This window comes from Sabethes cyaneus, chromosome 1, assembly GCF_943734655.1.
Source record: "Sabethes cyaneus chromosome 1, idSabCyanKW18_F2, whole genome shotgun sequence".
NCBI classification, from domain to species: domain Eukaryota; kingdom Metazoa; phylum Arthropoda; class Insecta; order Diptera; family Culicidae; genus Sabethes; species Sabethes cyaneus.
In genome coordinates, this window is record NC_071353.1 from 29,141,782 (window position 1) to 29,154,847 (window position 13,066).

Genomic DNA, 13,066 nt, shown 5'->3' on the forward strand with positions numbered 1-13,066 from the left:
CAATGAGGGCATTGATGCTGAAATTAATTATTATTGCATTAAAAATTCAGAATACATTTGAGCTGTCCATCTAAGATGGCACAGAGCGATGCGGGTAGAATTTAAGGTGAAGGTCGTTAAAGTCCAGTTCCATTTTTAACTGATTTCAGTACTTTCACGACTAGAACAGAGTTGCTAGTTGTAGGTAATAATCTATTATGAACAATTATGAAACGTAGAAATGCGTATCTATTTTTGCTGTTGAACGAGATCTGACAGTAATTCTATCACATAAAATGCTGTTTACGGTGAATTTTATTATCAGTGAATTTTTAAGTATATTTTCGACACTCTACGACCGTTTATTTAGTAGTGAAAATTATTGGTCAATTTCATGCTCAACGTAAATATGGCATCACTCCACATATACACCCGTTTCCTCGGTAACGTACAACAACGACGCTCGCGGATTCGGAATTGCAATCGAAACGAAGTAAAGTTTTTCATACCAATTCAAGTGAACTGTTTGGGCCAAATCATTATAATATCTTACCAAATAATTGTTCGGGTGGTAAATTAAAGTTTTCTGTGTCTCAAGTTAAGTTTCGCGAGTGATGTGACGACTGCAACGGCCGAAAAAAATTAGTGAAAAATCGACGGCGAAAAAGTGAAAATATAGTGTTGAATTTTAATTGGGCAGAAATTTCAGTTGCTAGATCTTATTACGGATCAAGGTACCTTAACAGCAAGGTAAAGTATATTTCTTTTGTCAAACACAAACTCACTAACACAACCTTAGTTAGTTATGAAAATTTGCCGGATTCGTATGAGTTTTCGCAATCGGATCGAATTTTGAACCGTTTTACGTAGTTAAAAATAGCGAAACTGTGATTAACGTGTGGAAAAATCACTTGAAGATTACAAAATTAACAAAAGGGCGAATGTCGCAAGCGTAAACAAACCGAGTGAGGGTTGATTTTCCTATACTGGTCCAGCAAAAAATAACTCTCACCCGTTTTGTTTACATTTGCGACATTCGCCCTTTTGTTAATTCTATCCATTGGCGGAACTAGGGGGGCTAAGCCCTTCCTAGAAAAGATTTAGCCCCCCCTAGAAAAGTTGACTAAGTTTTGTAATTTTTGAAAAACCAATAGTTAGATAACTATAGGTACGAAAAACTTCAGAGCAAAGTTTATTTGCATGACTGTTATAAGATTCCAGGCATTAATATGCATTAAATTTTAATATGCCGACGAAATAAAACGGTTGAAAAAAATTCCGGGGGCTATAGCCCCCCCCAGAAATGAGCGCTAGTTCCGCCAATGATTCTATCTAGACTTGTGCTTTCAATAGCGGAGGTCTTGTTCGTCATATTGTAAGTATATTCGTTGTGTTTTTGCTGAATATTTACCTCTCGTTGTTTACTTTTAGCATCATGTCGAAGTGCCATGTTCCAATGTGCCGTAGCAAAATAATTCCAAGGAATAAACGAGGATTTCTTTTCATCGGTTCCCGAGCAAAAAAGAATTGATGATCAAATGGTTGAAGTTTTTGGGACAAAAAGTTACTACGGACACGCATAATTTTTCTATTTGTTCCTGGCACTTTTCACCGGATTGCTTTGTAGTTGTCGATCAGGGATCACATCGGCGTCTTCGAGCTGGATGTATGCAAAATTATATACATATTTTAAAATACCTTATCAAAGACATCAATATTTTAGGCTATACCGAGCATTCGATATCCGAAACGTGTGAAGAGAAGGAGAGATTTGGTGACCGGCGATAATGAAAGTTCGTAGCAGGTTTTTCTTCAGGGAACGAAGCCTGGAAGTAGCTCTGAATCCACTCGGTGTGACCGTCGAATTTCTGATGAAAGCGAGATGTTTGATTGATTGAGCCATGTGATGAAGCAAAAACGTTCAATACACTTAGTTCGTTATGGCACATCAAAGTTCGAGAGATGCAGATTGAAGTGGATCAATATAAGGAGGAATCGGAGGAATCGATGAACAAAGAGGTACATTGCCAAAATCAAACGTAGACATCCTGATATCCCGGAAAATCTAATTAAATATTTCGTCAAATTGCGCACGTACATAAGGATAAGCGCACTAAACCGAAATTTGAAATGCAAGAAGCTTCAGAAACAATCAGTCAAACGTCTACAAAAGCCATCTAACAGACCAATGGAACGCGACCAGAAGAAAATCATTATGTAATTTACTTATTAATCCTTCAAACTTACCAACGAGGATATTAGCAAATATGTAATATTTCATCATGCAATCTTCCCAAATCAATAAAATATATGAATGAACAAATCGATTTTACCGCGCTATAGTTGAAATATGTCAAATCCGAGAGGGGCTCTGTAGCCGCAAGGTTACCGAGTCTGCTTTGACAAGCGAATGGTCATGGGTTCGAATCTTAGTAGAATCAGGCCATTCGATGTCAAAGTGACTTTAGCATGGGTTTATTCTCAGGCCCCTCATCGCCCTTCCTTCATGCTGAGTTCTATATTATCCCGATATGGCCTATTGACAGTGCAAAAATGAGACCCTTATAGTAAAAATGCACTGGTTTGCTACGCCAGGGATGACTATAATTGGGGACTGTGCGCTGTCATGTGGAACGAGGTGGGTAAAGTAGAGTAAAGTATTGATAGAAGGGTACATAATTACACACAAGCACGCATAAAAAAAAAAAAAATCAATAAGCATATCGCTCACTCAATAGCGACTATAGCCAAAATAAATGCAGTGCGGGTTATACAACAAACACCCGGGCGATATCACAATAGATCTAACCATAATGGTCGCAGTGATGAGTCCATACAGGAAAAAAAAAAAAAAATGTCAAATCCGAAGCATATTCTTTATCTGAAACTGCAAATAATTAAAGTTTGCATGGAATCCATCATAAACTTCATAAGTATTTTTTCGATTTTTTCTTTTTTCCCCAATACATGAAAATAACCGCGAAAACATTACCTTGCTTTTAACGTAGTTTGATTACGGATGGGAGGTTAGTTGAACTAATTTTATTTTTTTGTGATCGTTTCCCGAGTCTATGGGAGCATGTTGGTTCACTGAAGAAGGGAAGGGAAGGGTTCGGTGCCATACTGACTGCCATAAATTGACTCTGACGACCTTGTCGTAAAATCTCCCAAGTAACAACGAAGCTGAATTGCAAGAGCAATAGCTGTTTAATGGTTGGTTTGAAGCAATCAAAGCTGCATAAAGCTCCATTTTAGTTTAAACAAGCGATGTTTAAGCTACTTGAACCCAACCCACCAGATGGTTGAGTTACGTCGCTACCTTAATAAGTTGTTCAGTCTCCTTTTGTCCAGTGCCTCCGTGGTTCAAAGGTACATGAGCCACGTGCCCTGGCGGGTGTTGTGGGTTCGAATCCGGCTATAATCTCAGATTATAGCTTGCCTGACCGCATTTCAAGGTCAAGACTAAAAATACGAGGTTGGTCTAATTAGGATGTTGTCCATAACAACGAGAAAATGTATCGGTGAATGTATGCAGCCCTGTCTCAGTATACAAGTAACCCTCGTAGGGTTCACAAGACACCATTATGCAGTACTTTGCACACAAATGCCTCATGTTGAGCCTCGATGAGTTAGACTAGCTTGTATGGGACTCCTTTACACCTTAATGCGTCATAGAGATATGACCCACACATGATCGATCAGCCAGGGTCCAACTTGCTACCGCCGAAGAAAAGTGTGGTGTCAATTGTCACCTTGTATCAAATTTGTTACCGTTGGTTATAGTTTATATTTCAGCTCCGCCAAAATCATAATGTTATCCAGAGCTGCGCAGTTTTATTCCTACATCCTAAGTGTACCTTCCAGTTGGCTTCGAGTTATGACACTGGCCTAATAAGCTAGTCGTCGTATGTTCGAATCTCGACTGGGAGAGGCTGTTTGAGTCAATAGGATCGTAGCAACTGGCCCTGCAATTGTCCTGCACTCTAACAGCTGGCTGCGCAGTCTGTCGTATAAAAACAGAAGGTCAAGTTTCGATAACGGAATGTAGCACCTAGGCTTTGCTTTGCTTTTCCTAAGTCTACCTTTGAGCAAGCTTTGACAGTAGTGATAGTTCTCCAAGTCTTCGGGGGGGTAGGTTACTCACAGGGAAAAGCTTCCTCAAAGTTAGATGTCTAGTAAAAGCATCCCTCTCCCAGAGAGCTTTCAACGGTATGGGTGATAGCACTCCTAGTCCATGGAAGGAGTGGTCACTCATGCAGGATGGTTTTACCGAGAGGTAGAATGCAGGTGGCTGTATGGGTGAAAGAGTGTCGTTAGAGTAGAACGAAATGTGAAGAGGAAAGAGTGGAAAATTATTACTATTACTACCAGCAGGGCTATCCTGCACTCAGTACACCTATTTTGCTTATTTAACTGTAAGACCTCAACCAAGCAAATTCCCAGTGTGAACTGGGAGTGGAGCGTAAATACTTAAGATAGAGCAATACTTAGTTCACCAATCTTATGGATAATAATTGACTCTATAAATGGCCCATACACAATATTTTCGAATTTTGCTTGGTTGAGGTGTTACAGTTAAATAAGCAAAATAGGTGCACTGAGTGCAGGACAGTCCTGACTACCAGATTCGAACCCAAAAGGCTCTTCCTCTTAGGGCCTATATGCACTGGCGTTCCCAGGAGTGGGGCACCATTTCTACAAAACATATTACAACTTACAAAATTACAAATATTTGAATCCTGATATACGTGTTTTTCCTTAAGTAAGTAAACTAAACATAAATATACCAAAAACATCTGTATACCTAAGTCCAGGAACAACTGGAAGTGGTGGTGTCCTACGACTAGGCACGCCAGTGCCTATATGATTCACGATATTGTGTAACCTAGGGTAAGTCAACTTATAGTGGACCATTTACCTATAATGGACCTCGGGTACAGTTTCGGCGTTTATTAGCTTGCGCTTCTTATTTCCGAGGATATATGACATGAAACAGAAAGTACTAAACATACTACACAGCTCAGTTTAAAAATTTTTGGCTGATTTAAATGATTATTGTCTTAAAATCGACATTTTCAACAAGTTAGGGTTCATTTTATGGTTAACAATGCGAAATGTCGCCATTAATAGACCTTCTTCATGCAAAATACACTAGAATTCTTATAATGGACCTGGTCGCTGTCCTATTGTAAACCACAAGGTTCATTAAAGGAAAACGAACACTCCAATCTGTTTTAAAAAATGTGTAAAATATGTGTAAATAGAGATTTGCAACATAAATTGATATTTTTTAGGCTTAATCGAAAGTTACTCGTGTTGTAAGTACCATCGATTGCGTGTTTAGCGTGACCAGTTTAAAATAATTCGTGAAAAAAAAACTATTCAAGTACTAACTGGTCCACTAATGGTTAACTGGTCCACTGTTAACCATCAATGGTCATGGTTAATGGTTATTGTTCCTATGTTTCAATACGTAAGGAAAGTTAAGAATTGATATTAAAATGAGTAGTTCACAGCATATAATAATAGGCGAGAACAATTGAGTTTAAAATAATTGAATTTACGAAAATGACAAATCAATCAAGAACTCAATTTACTTAGCCATATGCACAGTAGTAGCCTGTTCCAATGTGTATCAAAACCTTATCATCCTCTGTTCGATTAAATCGTAGTAATTTCCACTGTAAGATATTTTTCTCTGCACGTTATGCAAATTAACTTGGGCTGTTTTGTAATGCGAAAGGTTAAAAGCTTCGCTTCTCATTGTATAACTCCGACCGACTTCACGCTGAAAATAGAAACGGTAAAATATGCAACGCATGGCTCGAGTGGTAATTTTCAGAACACTGCTCACCACGGTTCAGCGACGTCATCGTCTTCCGCTAATTCATGATTTAGTGTAAGTAGTTACCTGTCTGTGTGTATTTTAATGGCTATTTAGTCTGTTGGACACCAAGGTCACTCCACCATTATACGACGTCACACAGCAGGCGTGCGGGATGGTCGCCATCAGAAAGGATGACAAATGAGTTTCCCTCAGACCAGTAGCGCGGAGCAACGTGAACGTGTGGCGGACTTCCAAAATTCGCCATCTAGGTATTCGACTCTCACTCACAGCACCACGATTACTTTGTACGGCGGTAATAGCATGTCCGTTGTTGGGATTTTAGACAAACGCTATTAGCAAAATGTATTACATCGTCAACAGCAATTAGCATTGTTTTGCATTGCTAAAATTAGAGAATTAGCCATTTGGAGCAACAATTAATTAACTGCCCTTAATATGTGTCAATCCTAGGATAAATGAAAATAACAAAAACTGTCTGGCGTTGTTGATTTATTTTGTTTAGGTGATACCTAAGTTTACACAGAAATCATGCGTATAAAACCTTGGGGCGTACGGTCACCATGAGCTAAACTTGGTGATTAACAATGGCTTATTAAACGTGAAGAGAAATCATGAAAAATAAAACCAGCAAAAAAATTTTTTGGAAAATTTCTAAGCTGGTTAGCTTTTTATCAGCGAAAATATTTACAACGCGCTACCCGCCTTGGCTTAGTTAGGCAAGGTAAAAGCATCCGCTTTGTCTATTATAAATAAAACAAATTTAAACTACTATTTGCGATCATTTTCAGTGCTAATGTTGTTCGAACACCACAACGCTCGGGCCCAGGCTGACATACTGTTGAACGTTTGTGTGAAGCTACTTGAGTAAAAGCTTCTAACTCAGCAGTTCTGGTTGGTAATGGATAATTCAGTAGTAATCTATTTCATTTCGAACGGTGGTTCTGCCATCGGACCATACCACGCTGACCCTTTTTGGTGGGCGAGGCTTGCACGTTAGAATGTAATTTGTTTCCGAGTTCAATATCGCACATGTACGTAGGTAACGTTGGTACGTATGGTGTCCGTTCGAGAAGCCAATGGTACTTGGAGGAGGTGTAACCTTGCCTCGTTACCTGCAGATGCGAGCATTATGCATACGGTATGTATATCTGTTCAAATCAAGATTATTCAAATAGAGATAGAACTGGTTGGTCAAGACTGTCGAAAGGTCATGCATGTTGGATTCACCAGGAATGTTATTTAGGTGAAATTCACACGCAAGAAAATGTACGAATACTATATGCAAGGTCATGTAAATACCAACTTTGTAGTCCAACAGCGACCGAATCGGATAGGTTTGAAGTTTCGGGTAATAGACTTTTATACTTGCATTTCATTTTTCCCTTTTATTCAAGTTTAGGTTGAATGCCAGTAAAAATTTTGATTGCATGAATGTTGATACAATTTATATATCACTAGCTGACCCGACAAACTTCGTATTGCCACAAATTAACCTGTGTTGTACATAAATCATGAATCTCGGATGATCTTTGTCACTTCTCGAGTTTTGCAAGCCCCCCAGTGGGCGGCGCTTCCGACGGCGGGTCACCGGCAACACTCGCGACCGGCTCGTCCTGAATGATCTAGTGTTACTATAGATAGTTTTTGTGGTCTTGTTATTGATTAATGTTTTATGGAAGAGTCTCGAATTTCTCGAGTTGGATTAGTTTTTGAGTTTCGCAAAAAATTCTGTTTTATTTGTATGAGAGTCCATATCCCCCTACCACAGGGGTGAGAGGTCTCTAACTATCATAAAATAAATTCAAGACTCAAAAATCTCCTACATGCTAAATTTGGTTCCATTTGCTTGATTAGTACTCAAATTATAAGGAAATTTGTATTTCATTTGTATGGGAGCCCACCCTCTTAAAAGGGAAAGGGGTCGTAATACACCACAGAAAAAAAATTCTGCCATCTAAAACTCTCACATGCCAAATTTGGTTCCATTTGCTTGATTAGTTCTAAAGTTATGAGCAAATTTGTATTTCGTTTGAATGGGAGCCCCCCCCCCCCCCCCCTCCTAAAAAGGTAAGAAGTCCTAATTCATCATGGGAAAAATGGTTGCCTCCAAAAACACCCACATGCCAAATATGGTTCCATTTGCTTGATTAGTTCTCGAATTATGAGGAAATTTGTATTTCATTTGTGTAGAAGCCCCCCCTCTTGAAGTGTGGAAGGATCCTAATTCACCGTAGAAAATATTTTTGCCTCCAAAAACCTCCACATGCCGAATTTGGTTCTATTTGCTTGATTAGTTCTCGAGTTATGGGGAAATTTGTATTTCATTTGTATTGGAGCCCCCCCTCCTAATGTGGGAAGAGGTCCTAATTCATCACAGAAAAAATTCTTGCCTCCAAAAACACCTACACCCCAAATTTGGTTCCATTTGCTGGATTAGTTCTCGAGTTATGAGGAAATTTGTATGGAAGCCCCCCCTCTTAAAGGGGAGAGGAGTTACAATTCCCCTTATAAAGAGGGAGGGGTCTCAATTTACCATAGAATAAATTCTTGTCACCGAAAACACCCACATGCCAAATTTGGTTCCATTTGCTGGATTAGCTCTCGAGTTATAAGGAAATTTGTATTTCATTTGTATAGGAGCCCCCCCGCCCCTCTTAAAGTGGGGAGGGGTCCCAATTCATCATAGAAAAAAATTTTGTCTTCAAAAACACACACATGCCAAATTTGGTTCCATTTGCTTGATTAGTTCTCGAGTTATGAGGAAATTGGTATTTCATTTGTACAGGAGCCCCCCCTCTTAAAGTGAGGAGGGGTCCTAATTCAACATGGAAAATTTTCTTGCCCTCGAAAACCTTCACATGCCAAATTTGGTTCCATTTGCTTGATTAGTTCTCGAGTTATGAAGAAATTCGTATGGAAACCCCCCCTCTTAAAGGGGAGAGGAGTTATAATTCCCCTTATAAAGAGGGGAGGGGTCTCAAATTACCCTAGAATAAATTCTTGTCACCGAAAACACCCACATGCCAAATTTGGTTCTATTTGCTTGATTAGTTCTCGAGTTATGCAGAAATTTGTGTTTCATTTGTATGGGAGCCCCCCCTCTTAGTGGGGGGAGGGGTCTCTAACCATCACTAAAACCTTTCCTGGCCCCAAAAACCTCTACATGCAAATTTTCACGCCGATTGGTTCAGTAGTTTTTGATTCTATAAGGAACACAGGACAGACAGACAGACAGACAGACTGACAGACAGACAGACAGACAGACAGACAGACAGAAATCCTTCTTTATAGGTATAGATTTACACCCCACCCCCGAAAATACACATAACACGGAGATACAAATTATTATAACAGTACAAATACTATACAAATATATTCTAGCCAGTATTTCCATTGACGAACCGACATGATGTCATGAACATTTTCCGTACATTTTCCTTAGAAAATTTGTATCCGAATCGAGATACAGTGCACAGTAGCACCATCTGCTCAGCGAATTGCTATTTATCTTAGAATAGAAGGAAACGGAATTTCGTGAAATGTCCTTTACTGACTTGACACCACCCCGGTGCAACTATGACGTTTGCGAACAAAATAAGAGAACATTGGCTGGATCACTGGATCACTTGTATGCAAGTGTGCATGCAGAAGAACTAATCACACGGTATATTTCTGTAGCGGCTGGTAAATGGCTGGGTAATGCGTAACATCGGTACCTCGCGTACCTGTAGTTATAAAATAGACCCCGCAGTGGTCAGTAGCCTCTTATCCAGCAACTCCTCTCCCTACCTCCTCGTGGTACCAGCCGGAAAACGAGCAACCTTGGTGAAGATCGGGTAACCAACCCCGCTGGAAGCTAAGGTCATATACCGACAGGGAAGGAGACACCGACAGGGAAGGAGACACCGACAGGGAAGGAGACACCGACAGGGAAGGAGGAGGGTCGTATACCGACAGGGAAGAAGGAACAGCCTTGCCAGCCGTGAGCGTCTGACTTCAGGTTAGCGGCGGCTCGCGACGGCGATTCCACTGCACGGTGAATCGCCGTTTCCGTACCAGGTATCCTGCCCAAGTAACAATCCAATAGCAAATTGGTCTTATGCATTTCTTACAGTAGTTTTATCAGAGCATTGCAAAATCTATCAGGTTTTATAATGTTTTTCCTCAAGTGAATGTTATCTTATTTGATTAACATTTCTGAAGTATGATTGAAGGAGACTTGAAGAAACACGCATAAAACTGAAATGTCAATAAGTGGAATTCACCTTATAAGTGGTTTTCAAGGATACTTGATTTCTGCTCAAAAACGACGCTCCTTAAAACCTAGCAATAGTTTTGACAAAAATTTATGACATTCTTCTGCAAGATTGGTTTGTCTTAACAATGCTACCATAAAACCGTCTTAAAACCGTATATTCTTGTAAGAGAAATCATACTCTGAAGAAAGAACATGCGAGCGTAAACAACTGATCTGTCAAAATGGGCATCTGAACCAGGAGAAAATTGAACAAATATGGATCTTTCAATCGAAACTTTAGCAAGATTTCATATGAAAAATCAGCGAAATCAAAATTTTGGCGGAGGCGGTGCCGGTGCTGGTTTGTAGAGTTGTTTGTATTTTTTAAACTGAAAATGTTCGCCGGTGTTGGGAAAATTTTCGAAGGGGTTGAAGCAGTTGAAGCATATTTTTTTTAAAGACGTTTGTAACGACAAAGTATATAAAAAATTTTGCAGATTAAATTTTACGCATGGAACTGCCGTGCAGCCCTCTTTTAATTTTTAAAATCAATTTATATGAGTAATCATAATGACTGCTGTACTTAAAAAATAATTAAACTCAATATAAGTAGGTGAACCTCCAGCACAAAAAACATCTAACATTGACACTTTGTTGACGTTTTCTTTGTTTATACGAGAATGATTATCTTGCAAAAAACTTGGTCCCCTTAAGTAATTCAAACAATTCTTATTCAAGCACAACTTGTCTTCGTCAAGAATACAATAAGTATAGATGAACTTATCGACCTCTTGGAAAATTTTTCTTTGTCTTGTGCAAGAAATGTTAGTCTAATAAGCGCTTTCAGGTTGATTTAGATAAAACCATTGAAAAAATGGCGAACAGGACTGTTTCGATTACTTTTGAAATTCTAGCCAATTGCATATGGGCGTTTATAAATATGTTGTTATGCAATACCATAAGTGATCTTATATTTTTAAATAAATGTTCGGACACTTAAAAGACTTTTTGCCGCAATTTGTTAAAAATTTGGTATCTATCAACTTCTTCATGAAATTATTGAATTTTTTTTATTAATTAATAATTTTTTACTAATCTAGCGAAAATAACCGGCGCGTTAAAATTTTCTAACTTTCATGTCACAAAACATCGACAAACTGAGCGTGACATGAAAAATTTCTCATTGATTGACAACAAAGCAGCTGCTTTTATTTTCAATTTTCATTTATATCCATTTTGGAAAAGCAATATCTATGAATGCTTTTTCTCTTATAGCTTTTAGTCAATTTAAAAAAATTAAGACTGTGAAAAGTGTATGATGTCTTGCAAGTGTTCTTTGAGACGACAACCATAAAATCATCAACTCTTGTGGTGGTTTTCTTTTAGTTTCAACCGACTTTTGGAAGTTACTATAAATACATATCGATAAGAATTACAAGTTTTAAAAGGACCTTTAGAAATATTCTTGAGAACCTTCTTCAGTGTGGGCCTCCCCAGATTTATAAGGGTTTTATGGCTGTTTTATGGCAGATTTGTAGAATTACAAGTTTTATGTTCGGTTTTAAGGAGCAAATGCTGGAAACCTCTTCAAGTGCATCTTAAAATTGAATTTGTTACTTGGGCTGCTGTATCCCAGGTTAGGGGCGGCATACAACAGCGACTGATCCGGAGCGGACGGCTGACTTATGAAACGCTGTGTCTCGCCAGCTATACCCAAGACAGCAGCCCTCTCCGCGAGACTAGGCATCGCAGCCCCAGTAAGGCAGTATGGTTAAACAACTTTCGTTAGGAGAAATTCAGGAAAGGAACTACAACCGGATAATCGGCATGGACCCAGGCAAAAGAAAAAGGACAACGATTATTGGAAACTTGGTACTTGGAATGACAGGACCCTACTTGAACCGACACGCGCGGGTATCCTGGTAAGAGAGGTGCAGAAGATGAAGGTCGAGATTGCAGCCATCCAGAAAGTGCGGTGGCCGAAGACGGGAGAACGTGAATTCCGCGCAGTAGATCCTATTGCGGGCACGACATTCAAGTATCACATCTACTACAGTGGCGGCGATAAAGCAGAGCATGGAGTCGGATTCGTATTACATGGAAAACAAATGAAGTGTGTTATTAGGCGGAGGCCCATCAATGACCGTCTATGCGTGTTGAGAATTAAGGGCAAATTCTTTAACTACAGTCTGATAAATGTGCACGCACCGACGAACGACAAGCCCGGTGACGTAAAAGAGGCGTTCTATGATCTTCTCGACAGAACATATGGAGAGCGCCCAAGACATGACAAAAAGATAGTCATCGGAGATACAAATGCACAGGTCGAACGTGAAGAGTTCTTTCGACCCGTTGTTGGTAGAGAAAGCCTCCATCCTACCACAAACGACAATGGCCTGAGGCTAATCAACTTTGCTGCAGCCAGAGGAATGGTTATCTGTAGTATCCATTTTGCACGATGGAACATTCGGAAGCACACCTGGAAACACCCTAATGGAGAGGCCTGCTCTCAGATCGACCACGTTTTGGTTGATGGCCGGCACTTTTCTGATGTCGCAGACGTGCGATCCTTCCGGGGACCAAACGTTGACTCGGACCATTATCTCGTAGTAAGCAAGATCCGCGCCCGGTTGTCCAACGTATTCAAATCGAAGCCAACGAGGAAGATACGACTGAACATTCGGCGGTTATCAGCGGAGGGAGTTCTCGGAAGACTGATGAGCGGATCGGTGAACATCTCGGAGAGAACCTGAACGAACAGTGGTGACACATCCACGACGCGATCAGTACTACAGCGCGGGAAGTGTTGGGTACTACTGCTGCAGTCACTTCCAGTGAGTGCGAGTGGTTTGACGCAGAGTGTCAGCGAGTGACAGATGAGAAGAATCGAACCAGAAGTCACATTTTGGCTGCAACTGTGACACGCCAGAGCAGAGAGAGATACCGAGATGCTAAAGCTGCCGAAAAGAAACTTCACCGTCGTAAGAAACGTTAGCACTGGG